Source organism: Rattus rattus, chromosome 3, assembly GCF_011064425.1.
Source record: "Rattus rattus isolate New Zealand chromosome 3, Rrattus_CSIRO_v1, whole genome shotgun sequence".
NCBI lineage: Eukaryota > Metazoa > Chordata > Mammalia > Rodentia > Muridae > Rattus > Rattus rattus.
The window spans coordinates 175456304-175471403 of record NC_046156.1 but is presented as its reverse complement, the minus strand read 5'-3'; the positions used below and the strand labels follow the sequence as shown (position 1 = coordinate 175471403).

The 15100-nt window shown below is 39.5% G+C and overlaps 1 pseudogene; it reads right to left on the bottom strand.

The window, feature by feature from the left end:
- Positions 1 to 4972: 4972 nt before the first annotated feature.
- Positions 4973 to 6403, bottom strand: LOC116896011 (annotated as a pseudogene).
- Between the last annotated feature and the right edge of the window lie 8697 nt (positions 6404 to 15100).

The window sequence follows — 15100 nt, the reverse complement described above, 5'->3', positions numbered from 1 at the left end:
GGGCTCCGGGGGACAGATGGTACACAGAAAGTCATTCAGAGATTTATATGCAGGATGTTTATCACCACATTATTTATAATAGCAAACTATGACAGATCTTAAATATCCAATAATAAATTATGGTCACGCCAGATGATAGCACAGCCTGAGGTCATGAATATCTTTTTTAATGAACACTTTTATTAAAAACTTAAAAACCGTAAGGTGAAATTTCACTATGTATATAAATGACTTTCAAACAGGCACTGTGGTACATACCTGTAACTCCATCACTTGGGAGATGGAGGCAAAAGAGTAGGAGGTTCGAGATCAGCCTCGGTTATACAGTAAGTTGGAGACCAAACTGGATGCCGTAAGGCCTTTATAAAATAAACCAAATAATAACCAAATAAACCAAAAATAAAATAAAATCATGCCTAGAAGAAGAATAACGGGAAAACAAGTGTTGCTAAAAGGTAGAGTGAGTATTGTTTGCCTCTTTGCTTGTGTAGTCTAGACTTTTTTCTTCTAGATTTTTATCTAAATAGCAAACCTTTTTTAACTTGATGTGAAGATTCATTTTTGCCTTCTTTGTAATAATAAATTGTTAATTCTGCTGTGTTCCTAGACTGATAGCTTGGATAGTAAATACCTCCTTGATCTGGATATACTCATGTGAAGGATGTTCGGCCATTTTTAGCCAAACTTGTGAGACTCACTTGAAACATTCATTATTTCCATGCAAATCCTAAATCCCTTACAAGTCACAAAAGTTAAGTTTGTGATCATACACATATCAAAGATGAACTTGGCAGGTAACGTAGAGATTCCGAGGATATACAGAGACCAGTATATAGTAGGAATCAGTGAGTGACTGTAGAATGTTATAGATACAAATAATGTCATAAAGAAATAAAAAATTTTACACTAAACAGTTGAATAAAAAATCAAACCTAGACTCAAGACGTTAGACACTAACAACACAATTAAAAATGGGGTACAAAGCTAAACAGAATTCTCAACAGAGAAGCACTTAAAGAAATGCTCAAGTCCTTAATTATCAGGAAAATGTAAATCAAAACAACTTGGGGTCTCAATCTTATATACATCAGAATGGCTTAGGTCAAAAACTCAAGAGATAGCACATGCTGGTAAGGATGTGGAACAAGGGGAACACGTCTTCATTGCTGGTGGGAATGCAAACTTGTACAGCCACTTTGGAAATCAACTTGGCAGTTTCTCAGAAAACTCAGAATAGATCTACCTTGAGGCCCAGTTATACTTTTGGACATATACCCAAAAGATGCTCCAACTTCCCACAAGGACACCTGCTTAACTATGTTCATAGCAGCTTTATTCATAATAGCCAGAAACTTGGAACCACCTAGATGTCCTCCAACTGAAAAAAATGATAAAGAAAATGTGATACATCTGTACAGTGGAATATTATTGGGCTACTAAAAACAATGGCATCATGAATGTTGCAGGCAAATGGATGGATCTTGAGACTATCTTCTTGAGTGATGTAACACAGTCCCAAAAGGACATGCATGATATGTATTGACTTAAAAGTGGATATTAGTCATAAAATACAGAATACCTGTGCTACACTCCACAGACCCAAAGAAGCTAAACAAGAAAAAAGGCACAAGCAAGGTTGCTTGAATCTCACTTAGAAGAGGAATAAAACAGTCATAAGAGACAGATAGAGGGGAGGATCTGGGTGGGAAAGGAGATAGGGAAGGGGGTGGGGGTGGGGGTTACAGGATGGTACAGCAGGGATGGCCAGTTATCCACAAGAATGAATGGAAATCTACAACTGACAGGGGTAGGGAGGTAGGGGACATCTCCAGAAAGAGAGAAACCTAGGCTAAGGGAGGCTCCCAAGAATCAATGGGGTGTCCTTAGCTGTGACTCACAGGGGATATGGAACCTGAAGAGGCCACCATCTGTAGCCAGGCAGGAACTTCAATGGAGTCATAGGGACACCAACCCACCCACAAAATTTTGGACCCCAAATGTATCCTGTCTACAAGAAATGAAGGGATAGGGGATGGAGCAGAGACTGAGGGAGTGGCCAACAAATAACCGGCCCAACTTAAGACTCATCCCTGGGCAAGCATCAATCCCTGACACTACCAGTGATACTCTATTATGCTTGCAGACAGAAGTCTAGCATAGCTGTCCTCTGAAAGGCTCCACCCGGCAGCTGACTCAGACAGATACAGACACCCACAGCCCAACAGTGGATGGGGCTTGGGGACTCTTATGGAAAAATAGGACAAAAGATTTTAGGTCCCAAAAGGGATAGGAACTCCACAAGAAGACCAATAAAGTCAACTAACTTGGACCGGTGAGGCTCTCAGAGTCTGAACCACTAACCAAAGAACATATATAGACTAGATCTAGGCTTCCCCACTCACATGTAGCAGACATGCAGCTTGATCTACATGTGAGCCATGAACAATTGGAGTGACAGGGATTGGATGGGCAGATGTCCCAAAAGCTGTTACCTGTACGTGGGGCTTGTTCTTCTAGCTGGGCTGCCTTGTCCAGCCTCAGTGAGAGAGGAAGCTCCTAACCTTTCAAAGACTTGAAGTGCCAGGGTGAAGGGATACTACAGGGGCCCTCACCCACTCAGAGAAGGAGAGGAAGGGATGGGAGGACGATTGTGGGAGGAGGTGACCAGCACGAGGGCAGTAAGTGAGATGTAAAATGGATAAGTAAAAAAATTAAATATTTAAAAAGAATTAAGCCTGGGAGCTGAGGAGATTGCTCGGCCTCCAAGGTGCGTGCCACTCAAACATGAGTTCCTGAATTTGGATCCTTAGCACTCACATGAAGAAGCCAAATATGGTGGGACACACATGTGTAATCCGGACAGAAGGATTTCTGGAACTTGTTAGCTAGTCATTCTGACCAAACCAGTGAGCTCCAGAGTCAGTGAGACCCTCATGGAGAGCAACAAAGGAAGATATCCATTGTCTGCCTCCAGCTTTCACACAGATACATGTGCACATGTACTAATATGTGCATTCACTCAGACATACACACACACACAGAGAGAGAGAGAGAGAGAGAGAGAGAGAGAGAGAGAGAGAGAGAGAGAGAGAGAGAGAGAGAGATACACAGAGAGAGAGACAGAGACAGAGAGAGACAGAGACAGAGACAGAGAAAGAGAGTCATAAACAGATACATATACAATGTACACACAAAACTTAACCCTACACCCTCTACATTGATAACAAATTCTGAGTTGCTGTTTAAGCTCAGATAAACCTATCTGACATCCAAGTCCTGCAGGAAAAGCAATAATAGTAAGATAAAAGGCCAGTTCACTCTTCTGAACTGTGAAGAGTGTGTGTGTGTGTGTGTGTGTGTGTGTGTGTGTGTGTGTGTGTTGTAATGCAACTGGACAGAGTTAACAAGAAGATTCACCCATAGTTCTACATCCCTGTCTCATGTTGAGGTGGCAGATGCCCCTTGGTCACTAACATGAGCCCCTGTTGAATTTCTGTGGGTGTGTGGAATGAGCAAAAGAAAATAAAAAAACTAAAACAATAAACAAACAAACAGAAAAGAAGAGTTGCAGTGACCAACAACAGTTTGTTTTCAGCTGCTGAAATGGGATAGTTTGTTATGTCTTCACCTCACTCACCTGTGAGATATTAGCTGTGAGTTTAGCAAATGGTATGAGGCCATAAAACGGTGATTTGGGTGATCGCCTCCCCAAATCGTGCTCTAGAATAATTTCTCTTCCCTGGCCTCATTCAGAATGAAAAATGACGCTTCCTAACATGGCCTATAATGACTAGTGTACTCGGGAGAGAATAGAGAAATTAATTGGAAATAGAATAGAGAAAATATGGTATTTCACTTTAAAATATATGTTTTCCATCAATTCATAGAGAAATTAATTAGGAGAATTAAAAAGATGAAATAAATCCTTTAATTGAGAATTTACCAGATAGAACTGAAAAAAATGTAAAAATTTGAATACTTTCCTTGGAAACTATTAGATTGAGTATTATTATCAATCTTAGAAATGTTTATTGTTTTTCTAAGCACTGTAAAGTTAATTAAATCTGCTTTATATTTTGATTGCCAAATCATTCCCTAAGCGTATTTTATACTGATTACTTATCAAACTGAACTCTAAAGAACTCTAGAACTCATCAACTGTACTATAGACATGAAGCCTTTATGTCAGTGCGGTAGAACTTAAAAACTAACGTATCTGCAGTAGGAGGTAGTATTTAGTTCCCTGTCGTCCCTCGAACCCATTCATTCCTCCATCTAAAATCAAACATTTAAGGAGAGACCCTTGCTAACCTCTGTTCTAGACTCCATGAGTGAGTTTCAATTGGTTCAAGTTAGTCCCATCTTCCTGCCCATATGGCTTAGACAAGTGTGTGTGATGCAAGTCCCTAACTCAGGTGAGGGGCTACATCTTGATGATTTCTAAGAAGAGTTTTCTCATTCTTTTTATAGTGACTAAACTTACTCTTTATTTACTGATTAATTTTTTCTGTTACATCATACACATTGTTATGGAAATTTTGTTAACAATACAAAGAACACAGGTGTGCAACACATGGATATAGCTAAATGTAGAGTGGTGACTTTTTCTCTTCCAGAGGCCTGATCCCCACTGAGTGTAGATAGGAATGTATTGGTTATTAGCTTCCCAATTTGCCCAGAAACGATCTACAAGAGCATTTCTTCTTCTGTTACTTACCACAAAGAGTAAAAAGGGAATTAAAAGAAAGATTCCTCATTGGTTCCTACCATATAAAAGATGCTATATTCTATTTTAGCAGGGCCAATATATGGGAACTTTCTAAATTAAATGGTACTACAAAATAAAACAGTGATGAGATTCTGGCTAAAGAATCATTTTTGTCAGGCTATGAAATCCATCATTATGGTCAAATGGATCCAAAAAACATGAATGTCCAAGTTGGTATATTGGTAGCTAATATGTAACTGGTGTTCAATAGAGTTCAAAGACCTTGCCTTTCTCTACGTTCTTTTTCAAGGTTCTTAAAGAGTTCTGTTGGTCTAAAATACGTTGTTGAGCTTCCCAGTTTGCTTTCTCTTCTTCAGACTTACAACATTTTCCCTCTAATGTTTTGTGACGTACTTCTAAAATCTTGTTCATTAGCTCATGGTGCTGCTGGAGCTCTGCTCCTTCAGTCCTTCAGTTTTTCAACTTTTTCTTGAGCTTCATCTCAGACACCTGTTCCATTTCTGTTTCCCTTGGCTACGTGGCCTTTTCTTGATTCTCCCATCTGTGTCAAAGGGCTCTTAGTCAATTGCCCTTTATTCTCATTTTATCCACTCCACTATAAGACACTGCTGTTAATTTTCTGCTTCTGTAGTTCTCACAGTATACATCATTAGTAACATATTTCAAGTCCTGCATGTGTGCTCTAACCAACATATTTATTGGAACTATAAAATCCAAATGTTCACCATTTTCAACTTTAGCCACACCCCAAGGATAACCTTCCTCTGACTCATTTGGTATCAATTTCAATGACAGTATTACTTCCAAATGCAGCAAAAGGTAAATGGTCCTTTATCTTCTTAACCAGCTCATTCTCTTCTTCATCATCCATTTATGTAAATTCATATATTTTAATTTTCTGTTCTTGGATTTCTTGTATATCTGACTTTTAAGATGCTGGCCTTCCTCTGGTGTGTGTCTGCTTTGACAATTAATGGGATGGTACACACTTATTCATGTAAGAGTTTCACAAACTCAATACCCAATGGTTGAAGTCCATGTCTTGAGGAACAATGAAATATAAACAAATTATACTTATGTTATCAAGCAACTGACACCTGTTCATTCAAGTTTCTGCATTTAACTGATCCTCCAATATACTGTCAATGTAATCAATAACAGGCTGCCAGCAACTACTATTACCCACTATATCTCCAAATCCTGGTGTATTAACTAGCAGCAGCAGCAGGAGCAGCAGCAACTGAACACTGCATTCCTGGACTAAAATTGGATTGTTGAGCATCCACAGTCTTTTTGATTCTTTAAGAAGGCCCTAGATAGGTGCTGGAGAGATGGCTCTGTGGTTAGGAACACTGACTGCTCTTCCAAAGGTCCTGAGTTCAAATCCTAGCAATCACATGATAGCTTGCAACCATCTGTTAACTTATATATAATAAATAAATAAATCTTATTAAAAAAAAGAAGGCCCTAGATATTCTGGAGAATTCAAATCTGTGAGGAATACTGAGTTGATTAATGATGACGTTGCCAGTCTAGATTCACCTACTACTGTAAGTGTTCAAATCTTCTTTTTACTGATTTTCTGCATATGTGATTTGGGAGGTTGCCAAATCCCAAATAACCCTCAAGGTTCTTCGTTTGAGCTACCGGGATGCTGCAGTGAATACTCCTCATCCATACTTACTTATATTCAAAGATACCTTCATTCAGAAGTAACTGTGTTATTAGTAGCACACACTTTGTTCTTAAAATGACTGTTAGTTACATGTGACAAGTTATTAATATTCAGAGGCTGTCAATTAATAAAAATAATAATAATAATAGACTGAAGTTCTTGCTTATTCACAGAAAAGCTTGTGCTTGGTGCCCTATGAACCCAATGATACTGAGGCATCTATACCAGGAGAAAGCAAAGACATGTGGAGAAGGTACATGCTCTGACATAAAGGCAAGATTTAGCCCACGTCTTCGTCCAGACATCAACTATTTGAAGGGAGAAAACCCCAAATATTCATAAATTCCAGTTGTTTGACATATCTGATGTTGACATCTTTCTCTAGGTAGATGTGCAGCTCACTTCAGTGTCTTTATTCCAAATTCCTAATTGAGAGAACTCATGAGAAGTACAGAGTAGCTGTTGTTTTATACAGTGAGCTTAAAGTGGCTTGCTGTATAACAATAGACAACCAAAAATAGTTCTGAAAGGAATATTTCTAGTTTTAGGATTCATACAATGCAGTCAACACATATAAATAAAGGGAATAGAATGCCAATCTCATACTGGTGTGGCTCAGAGGGGATGGATATATATATACATATATATATATACATATATATATTTACAAAATACAAAAGGTATGTACACACACACAGAGAGAACTAGTGAATCTGAATCCATCCTACACAGAGCTATTTGCATTATTTTGGAAATTTTTTTGCAAGTTAGAAAGTATCTAGTAGTAAGTTAAAAAGAATCTATGAGTTTTCCATCACAGAACGCATAGAATGCCATATCTGTGAAAAATCATAACTAACAACCTGAACCAATATCCAATTTCTGTTAAGCCAGATGGTATAGACTGCCTAACTCTACCTTTTAAGCACTACTATCATTCTAAAAAGAACATAATCTGAGTAAAATAAGATTTTTTTATCTCAGAGTGACAGATAAGAATCACAAGGATACTGTGTTTTTATACAGAATATAAGGATGCGGTTTAACATGTACTTTCTTTCTGGGGGGAAAATGGCTTTGCAGCTGCAAGACCCAATCACAGCTCGAGATCACAGCACCTGTTTATATGACTATGTAGAGGTTGATAGGCAACCAATGAACTGGGTGGTATAAGACCTGGAATCCTCAGCCCTAGATGAGATGTCTCCATCAGATCCCTCCCATTAGGGCTCAGGGAGCCCCATAGAAGAGGAGGCAGAAAGAGTGTACGAACCAGAGGGACTGGAGGACACCATAGCTCTAATCAGCAGGATCTCTGTTCATATAAACTCTCAGAGACTAAGGAAGCAGCACAGGAACTGCACGGATCCAGATGGAGTCCTTTAACTGAGAGGAGAAATGGACACAAGCCCTTATCCCTAGTGCAGAAACTGTCTCCAGTTAAGAAACACTTGCAAATGAAAATTTAATTTTCTCCAAAGGAATCTCACTGGGAAAATAACTACTCTTTTTTTTTTTCATTTAAGCCATCATGTATACTTTATTTTTCCATCTTTTTGCTTAAAATTCACACATGTCCAGATGAGAGCTTTTTATCATTTTTCACATGCCAAGTAGAGATCTTCGATATCTAAAAATACATAAAATACCAGATCATTGGCAATAATATGCATATATTATTATTTATCATCAGCAGAAAAAAATAAAATCTTTATATTTTATTACATGTTGATTATCATAAGATATTTTGATGATTTGTAGAAGTTTTCAGTGCTATAGATAATAAACACTGATACATTTCTTCGGAGACATATTCTTTTTTTTCCCATCTTTATTAACTTGAGTATTTCTTATTTACATTTGAATGTTATTCCCTTTCCCGGTTTCCATGCCAACATTCCCCTAGCCCCTCCCCCTCCCATTCTATATGGGTGTTCCCCTCCCAATCCTCCCCCCCATTACAACCCTCCTCCAAACAATCACATTCACTGGGGATTCAGCCTTGGCAGGACCAAGGGCTTCCCCTTCCACTGGTGCTCTTACTAGACTATTCATTGCTACCTATGCAGTTGGAGCCCAGGGTCAGTCCATGTATAGTCTTTGGGTAGTGGCTTAGTCATGGAGAAAATAACTACTCTTAAGGGTGGGCTGCATGTCCAGCTATAGATGGCCAACAGAAAATGAACTCAACATCTTTGGAGGTTCCTAGCCTCATAATGCTGTGTCTGGCTCTTTTAAAGCTATATGTGTGTGTGTGTGTGTGTGTGTGTGTGTGTGTGTGTGTGTATGTATGTATATATATATATGTATGTATACGTATATGTGTGTATATGTGTGTATATATATGTATATATGTATATATATGTATATATATATGTATATATATATATATAAATTTTTTCTCTTTTTTTAACCTTACAGGTCCTTTGAGTATGTGGGATGATTTCCAGTTTTAGGAGAGCTCTGCACTTTTATCTGTTTCCTGTGACTTTTCTTGGCCTCTTATCTGTTTGTTTTCTAGTTTTCCAATGTGTTAATTTTTGTTCTATCATCAGAGCAAAGCAGAGCAGAGCAGAGCATATATTCCCCCAAGAAGCCTGTTTGATTTCTAATGAGATACAAAAAGTGGTAGATCCAGAGAGGAGAAGGGGAACACCTTGGAGGAATAGAGGGAGGAAAACCGTAATCAGGATATATCATATGAGAAAAAGTATGATTTCAATAAAAGGAAAAATGTTTTGCGTTCTTTGGCTGTACTTCGAGCTGCTGGCACTACACTGAACACTGAGGAACACAGCCCAATTGTGCATAAGCCTAACTGTTGGGATCCTGAGTGGACAGGTTGACAGCAAAGCTATGAGGCTGTTTCCTGTATGAAGTCGCTGACTTCTTATGATCTATACGCCCATCTTACACACAGCTGGAAATGTCATTTTCCATATTGCTTTGACATTTTGCTTTTTGTTCCAAAGAATGCCTATGTTTCATACCGTTTATTTTCCCAAAAAGAATATTGAACAGGAACAAAAAAGGGCTGAGTCTGAACTGGACGGGGGAGGGAAGCATCTTCTGTCAATCTGAGGTCAACTCAAACCAATGATCACCAAACATGCCTTCAATGGACCATGGACAACTGAAGGGAGGGCAAGGAAGGAAGGTGGCCCACCAGGCCTCGGCTCCTGAAAGCAAACGTTCATCATCCCAAGATGGGCATCTCATTAGCACTAATAAACTAATAAAATTCTGATTGGCCCTCACTTTTCATATGGTGCACTGGATTTCTATTACTGCAGTAACAAAGCAGCTCAAAGCAACCCACCTTTTATTACTTTTGGTTTGGTAGGGAAGGGCCAAAGTGTATCTTGTTGGGCTAAAAGCTAGTTGCCAACAACAAATGCATTCTTTGTGGAATCTCCAGAGAGTAGACCTTTTGCTCTTGGTCACTCCCATTCAGACACCATCTCCATTTCTTGGTTCATGAGTCTCTTTCTTTGTCCAAACTCAGCATCTGTCATACATCCATCTACTCTACTGTTTTTGTTTTTGCTTTAAATTTGTCTCACCAGAACCTGCGTAGCTGTACAAGATCGGGCCAGAGAATCCAGGATAGTTTTTCAAACTTTGATCACCTCTGCAGTTTCTTTTGCCATGAAACATGTTCTAGAGACAGAAAAGGTGAGCTTGGGGCAGTTTCTGTTTACTGAAAACATCCTCCATTGCGATAGATTATGGATCTTGGAATGTTTTTAATTAATTATGAGCCATTTCAGAGGCAGAAATGACCAAAGTCATTTCTCGTGAAACTAAAGCTATTCTGAAAGCTTGGCTGCATTGGTCCCTTGATGAGACCACAGTTCCAAGAATCCTCAAAATAGTACTAGAAGGACGACCCCTCTCTGTCTTATATCAATTTTATTATGCATTATTTTTTATTGTCACCCCATAGAGGAAAGCACAGCAGTCAGAAGTTTAAAGCAGAAAAAAAATGAAACATAAATCTTCATTGTCTGAGCCTTGGGTTAAAATAACAGGATATACTCATCAGTCTTGCTTCAGTAAAGTGTTTCTCTCCTCCACCAACTGATGAAAAGGCAAGGCCGTGTGAGAACGAAGCAGCCTGGGTGCTAACTAGTTAGTTAGGGGTGTGACCACAGTCACAGAGAGGGGTGACATTGATTGCCTTAATCTGAGTACCACATAGGCACAACCAAGCTTCAAACTTCCCACCACCTTCTCGGCAAATGAAGGGGCTTGAATTAAGATAACACTGCCTTAGAAAAAAATGACACATTGTAAACACAATAAAGATCTGGCAATGACTCTATATTAAAAAAGCTTTCTGTCACGTTAACAAATAACTGAAATAGTGGATACACAGAAAATTTTCATTTTGGCTTTTCTGGAGACTGCAAACCACAACTGACTGGCTTGTTGTTTTTGAGCTTGTGAAAATCTATATATGGAGGTTTAAAAGCAAGACCAGTATGAAGGGATGGTATGCCCAATACGTAATATATTTTATTTAAAAACCACAAGAATACGTATGCTTACTCCATAGCTAAGAACTACAAGAAAAGGGGACAAAGCCACAGTCTCCCTTGGAGGCATCTTCTGAAGAACCCATTAAGCACATGTCTTAAAAGTTTCTACGGGGCTGGGGATTTAGCTCAGTGGTAGAGCGCTTACCTAGGAAGCACAAGGCCCTGGGTTCGGTCCCCAGCTCCGAAAAAAAGAACCAAAAAAAAAAAGTTTCTACTACCTCCTAGCCATACCCAAAGCAGGGACCAAGCCTTCACCATAGGGGCAGATAGTTACCCATGTCACTACACTTCCCAAGTCCGGTCGGTGATCATGAAAATCACTTGGAAATCTTTTAAAGTATATTGCTTCCAATGTTCCACCCCAGACCTACTAATACAGAGCCTGAATATAAACGTATTTGTTTTCACCTGGAATAATTGTGGGCTCAGAGTCTCACTCCCTCCATCTGCTAGCCTAGGACTTGTCCTGGAAGCTTCTAGCCTCCTTAAAATCTAATCTAGGCCTAGAATGCTTTCAGTCTCTGGGACTTACTGCTGAATGAGCTCACCCTTTCTAGTTCTTTCCGAACTCTGGAGGATTCAACTCAGCTGTTCAGGCTCAAAAATCCTCTCTAAGCTGACTGATTCAATCTGGCTTCTCTCTCAGCCTCTGACTGAATTGCCCTGCTTGGCCTCAAACTAACTCTGGCAACGTGTTCTAATTTTCCGTCTCCTGATTCTCTGTCTTCATCTGTGTGGAGCTCGTTCTCTGTCCACAGCCTGTCTCTATCACTGTCCCAGTAAAACGGCCTCCTCTCTCTGCACTGCCCCTTAAGCAGCTTCCCTTTCCTCTCTTTTCCTGTGAGAGTTGGGCGTATCCTATTGTGTCAAATCTTTCTCTGATTCACTACTTTGTCTGCCACTCAATGAGGCATCATTTCCAAACACTGGTGCTTCCTTCTACAAACTAACATTGCCCTTACTGTTTGGAATTAAGTCTCTGTGCCATAGAGATTAAAGGTGCATGCTAAGGGCTGAGCTACACCACAACTAGAAACGGGGATTTTCAAGAAGTAGCACAATATCAGGTTTTACAGTGTGATCAAATAACCTGCAACTCCTGAATAAGAACGCAATAAAAAACCAATCAATAAAATGAAGGGCGAGCAATTTATATCACAACTCGAGCTGCCCGCCTGCTCTGAATCCATAAACATTGGCCCCAGTCCAAACTCCATCCCTTATCCATCTCCTCCCCACCCACGCTAAAACCTCTATTCCCTTCAGTAGCTTGCACTAATATAGTCAGATCACAAGCTGCCAATACCTTTTTTTTCTGAAAATTTACTACTTTAAAATTCATGTCTGTGCTGGAGAGATGGCTGAGTGGTTAAGAGCATGCCCTGTTCTTTCGGAAGTCCTGAGCGTGGTTCCCACATCAAACATCTCCCAAACACCTGTAACTCCAGCCTTGAGGGATCAAATGCCTCTGACATCTACAGCTTCAGTTCTCAAATGCACAGCAAACACACAGTTTAAAATAATAAAATAAACCTTAATCAATGCCATGCCCTCGTCCTCTAGCATTGTTAATCGTATTGGCTAACCGTGTCTTGAACTTTAGATTCAGAAATCACAGACATTCATACCCACTGCTTAGAAGAACTGTTTCAGCCCCACTCAGTAGCTCCGTAATGTTTATTGTTTGATATCACTAAAGAATAGAGGAAAATTAGAAAAAGGAAGTGACAGGCAAAGGTGATGATGAGACTGCTACAACAAATGTGTGAAGGTAGAGGCGTGCGATTTATAATTCCAGTTAGCATTTCTCCAAAAGGGGAAGCAAAATCATCTGTGGCAAAATAACCTTAATTAGTCCTGTGCCACATAAACTCTACATACTTCTCTATGGTTCCCCAAAAGATAAGGAGGTAGCATTTCCCACTTAATTGATGCAATTTAATCAAAACGATTTAAATCAACAAACTACCACTTTGAACAAAAAGCTGAACCAAGCGCTATAATTATTAATAAAGTTTATGTCCACTGTGACAGAGATCAGGACCCATGTAAACCAGCAAAAATGTATTCCTCACAGGCATCGCTACATGAGGTATTATTTAAACAATAGTAACGATATGTTTGCCATTTACTACATGATAGGCAAATAGCAAACTTTGCATGGATTAATATAAATTAAACCTAGCTGTAACTTTAGGATAAATATTTTCCATGTTCTTAAACTTGTGAAAACTAAACACTAATAGTCCAAGGGCATAAGAAGGTAAGAGTATCCTTTGCTGTTATTAGAACTCTACTGAATCTAAACCTCTTAACACAGAACTCAGGAATTCTTATCTTTTACTGGAATCTCCAGACTGTCAACTTTGTGAAAGTAACCTTTGACTACATTAGAACAGGAAATAAGATGATTGTAATTTTCAATTAGACAGCTAACTCTTTGCCTAAGAGAGGAGTCTAGCTTGAGGGAAGAAAAATCAGCAATCCTAAGACGAACGAGTGGGCTCTCTTAGAATAAGTCCATGAAGATAAAGAAGGCCTCACCAAGGCAGAAAATTTTCAAAACAAAAGGACTGGTATTGATATGTGCTAAAAACAAAACAGCAGGATCATTCATCAAGCACTCCCCATTGTCAGGTACTATGTCCTTTTCTATATATGACGATCTTGACAGTGAGTAAATTCTATATGGAAAATTTGTTATTATCTTAGACGCATCTGAAGCTGAAAACTTCACATTATCATACCTCCAGAGAGTATCACTACTAATACATACTTACAGCGGTGTTATAGATCATGCCTCGATCCACGCATTCTAGCAATGCTCAAAGACAACCCTGCATTCTTCAAAGCAAAATCACAGCTGCAGCTCTCACATGGCCACATCCATGTCCCTGTTTTCAGGTCCTCTAGCACTGTGCTCTGACCCTTCTGTGTCTGTCATAGATACAAAGTAAATACAGGCTGGCAAATCGTTTTTTCTGAACAACAGACATTCATGTTTCCTTCGTGGGCCCATCATGGCTCTATGTTACTGTTTATCAAAGCTTTGGAATTTGTTTTTTTTTTTTTTTTTTTTGAGTAATGCCTCTTTTTTTTTTTTTTATTTCTGAAGTATATTTATTTTGTAGTTAACAGAAGGTAAGGAGTAGGGGGAGTTCCTTTCTCTAGAGCATTTTTATTTATTTTTTTTTTTATTATTATTAACTTGAGTATTTCTTATGTACATTTCTGAAAGTGTTATTCCCTTTCCGGTTTCGGGCAAACATCCCCCCCCTCCCCCCCTTCCTTATGGGTGTTCTCCCAACCCACCCCCATTGCTGCCCTCCCCAACAGTCTAGTTCACTGGGGTTCAGTCTTAGCAGGACCCAGGGCTTCCTTCCACTGGTGCTCTTACTAGGATATTCATTGCAACTATGAGGTCAGAGTCCAGGGTCAGTCCATGTATAGTCTTTGGGTAGTGGCTTAGTCCCTGGAAGCTCTGGTTGGTTGGCATTGCTGTACATATGGGGGTCTCGAGCTCCTTCAAGCTCTTCCAGTTCTTTCTCTGATTCCTTCAACAGGGTCCTGTTCTCAGTTCAGTGGTTTTCCTGCTGGCATACGCCTCTGTATTTGCTGTATTCTGGCTGTGTCTCTCAGGAGCGATCTGCATTCACATTTTGATCATCCATCTTGAGTTTCATTTGTTCTAGGCATCTAGGGTAATTCAAGCATTTGGGCTAATAGCCACTTATCAATGAGTACATACCATGTATGTCTTTCTGTGATTGGGTTAGCTCACTCAGGATGATAGTTTCCAGTTCCAACCATTTGCCTCTGAATTTCACAAAGTCATTGTTTTGATAGCTGAGTAATATTCCATTGTGTAGATGTACCACATTTTCTGTATCCATTCCTCTGTTGAAGGGCATCTGGGTTCTTTCCAGCTTCTGGCTATTATAAATAAGGCTGCTATGAACATAGTGGAGCACGTGTCTTTTTTTATATGTTGGGGCATCTTTTGGGTATATGCCCAGGAGAGGTATAGCTGGATCCTCAGGCAGTTCAATGTCCAATTTTCTGAGGAACCTCCAGACTGATTTCCAGAATGGTTGTAGCAGTCTGCAACCCCACCAACAATGGAGGAGGTTCTTTTCTCCACATCCTCGGCCAGCA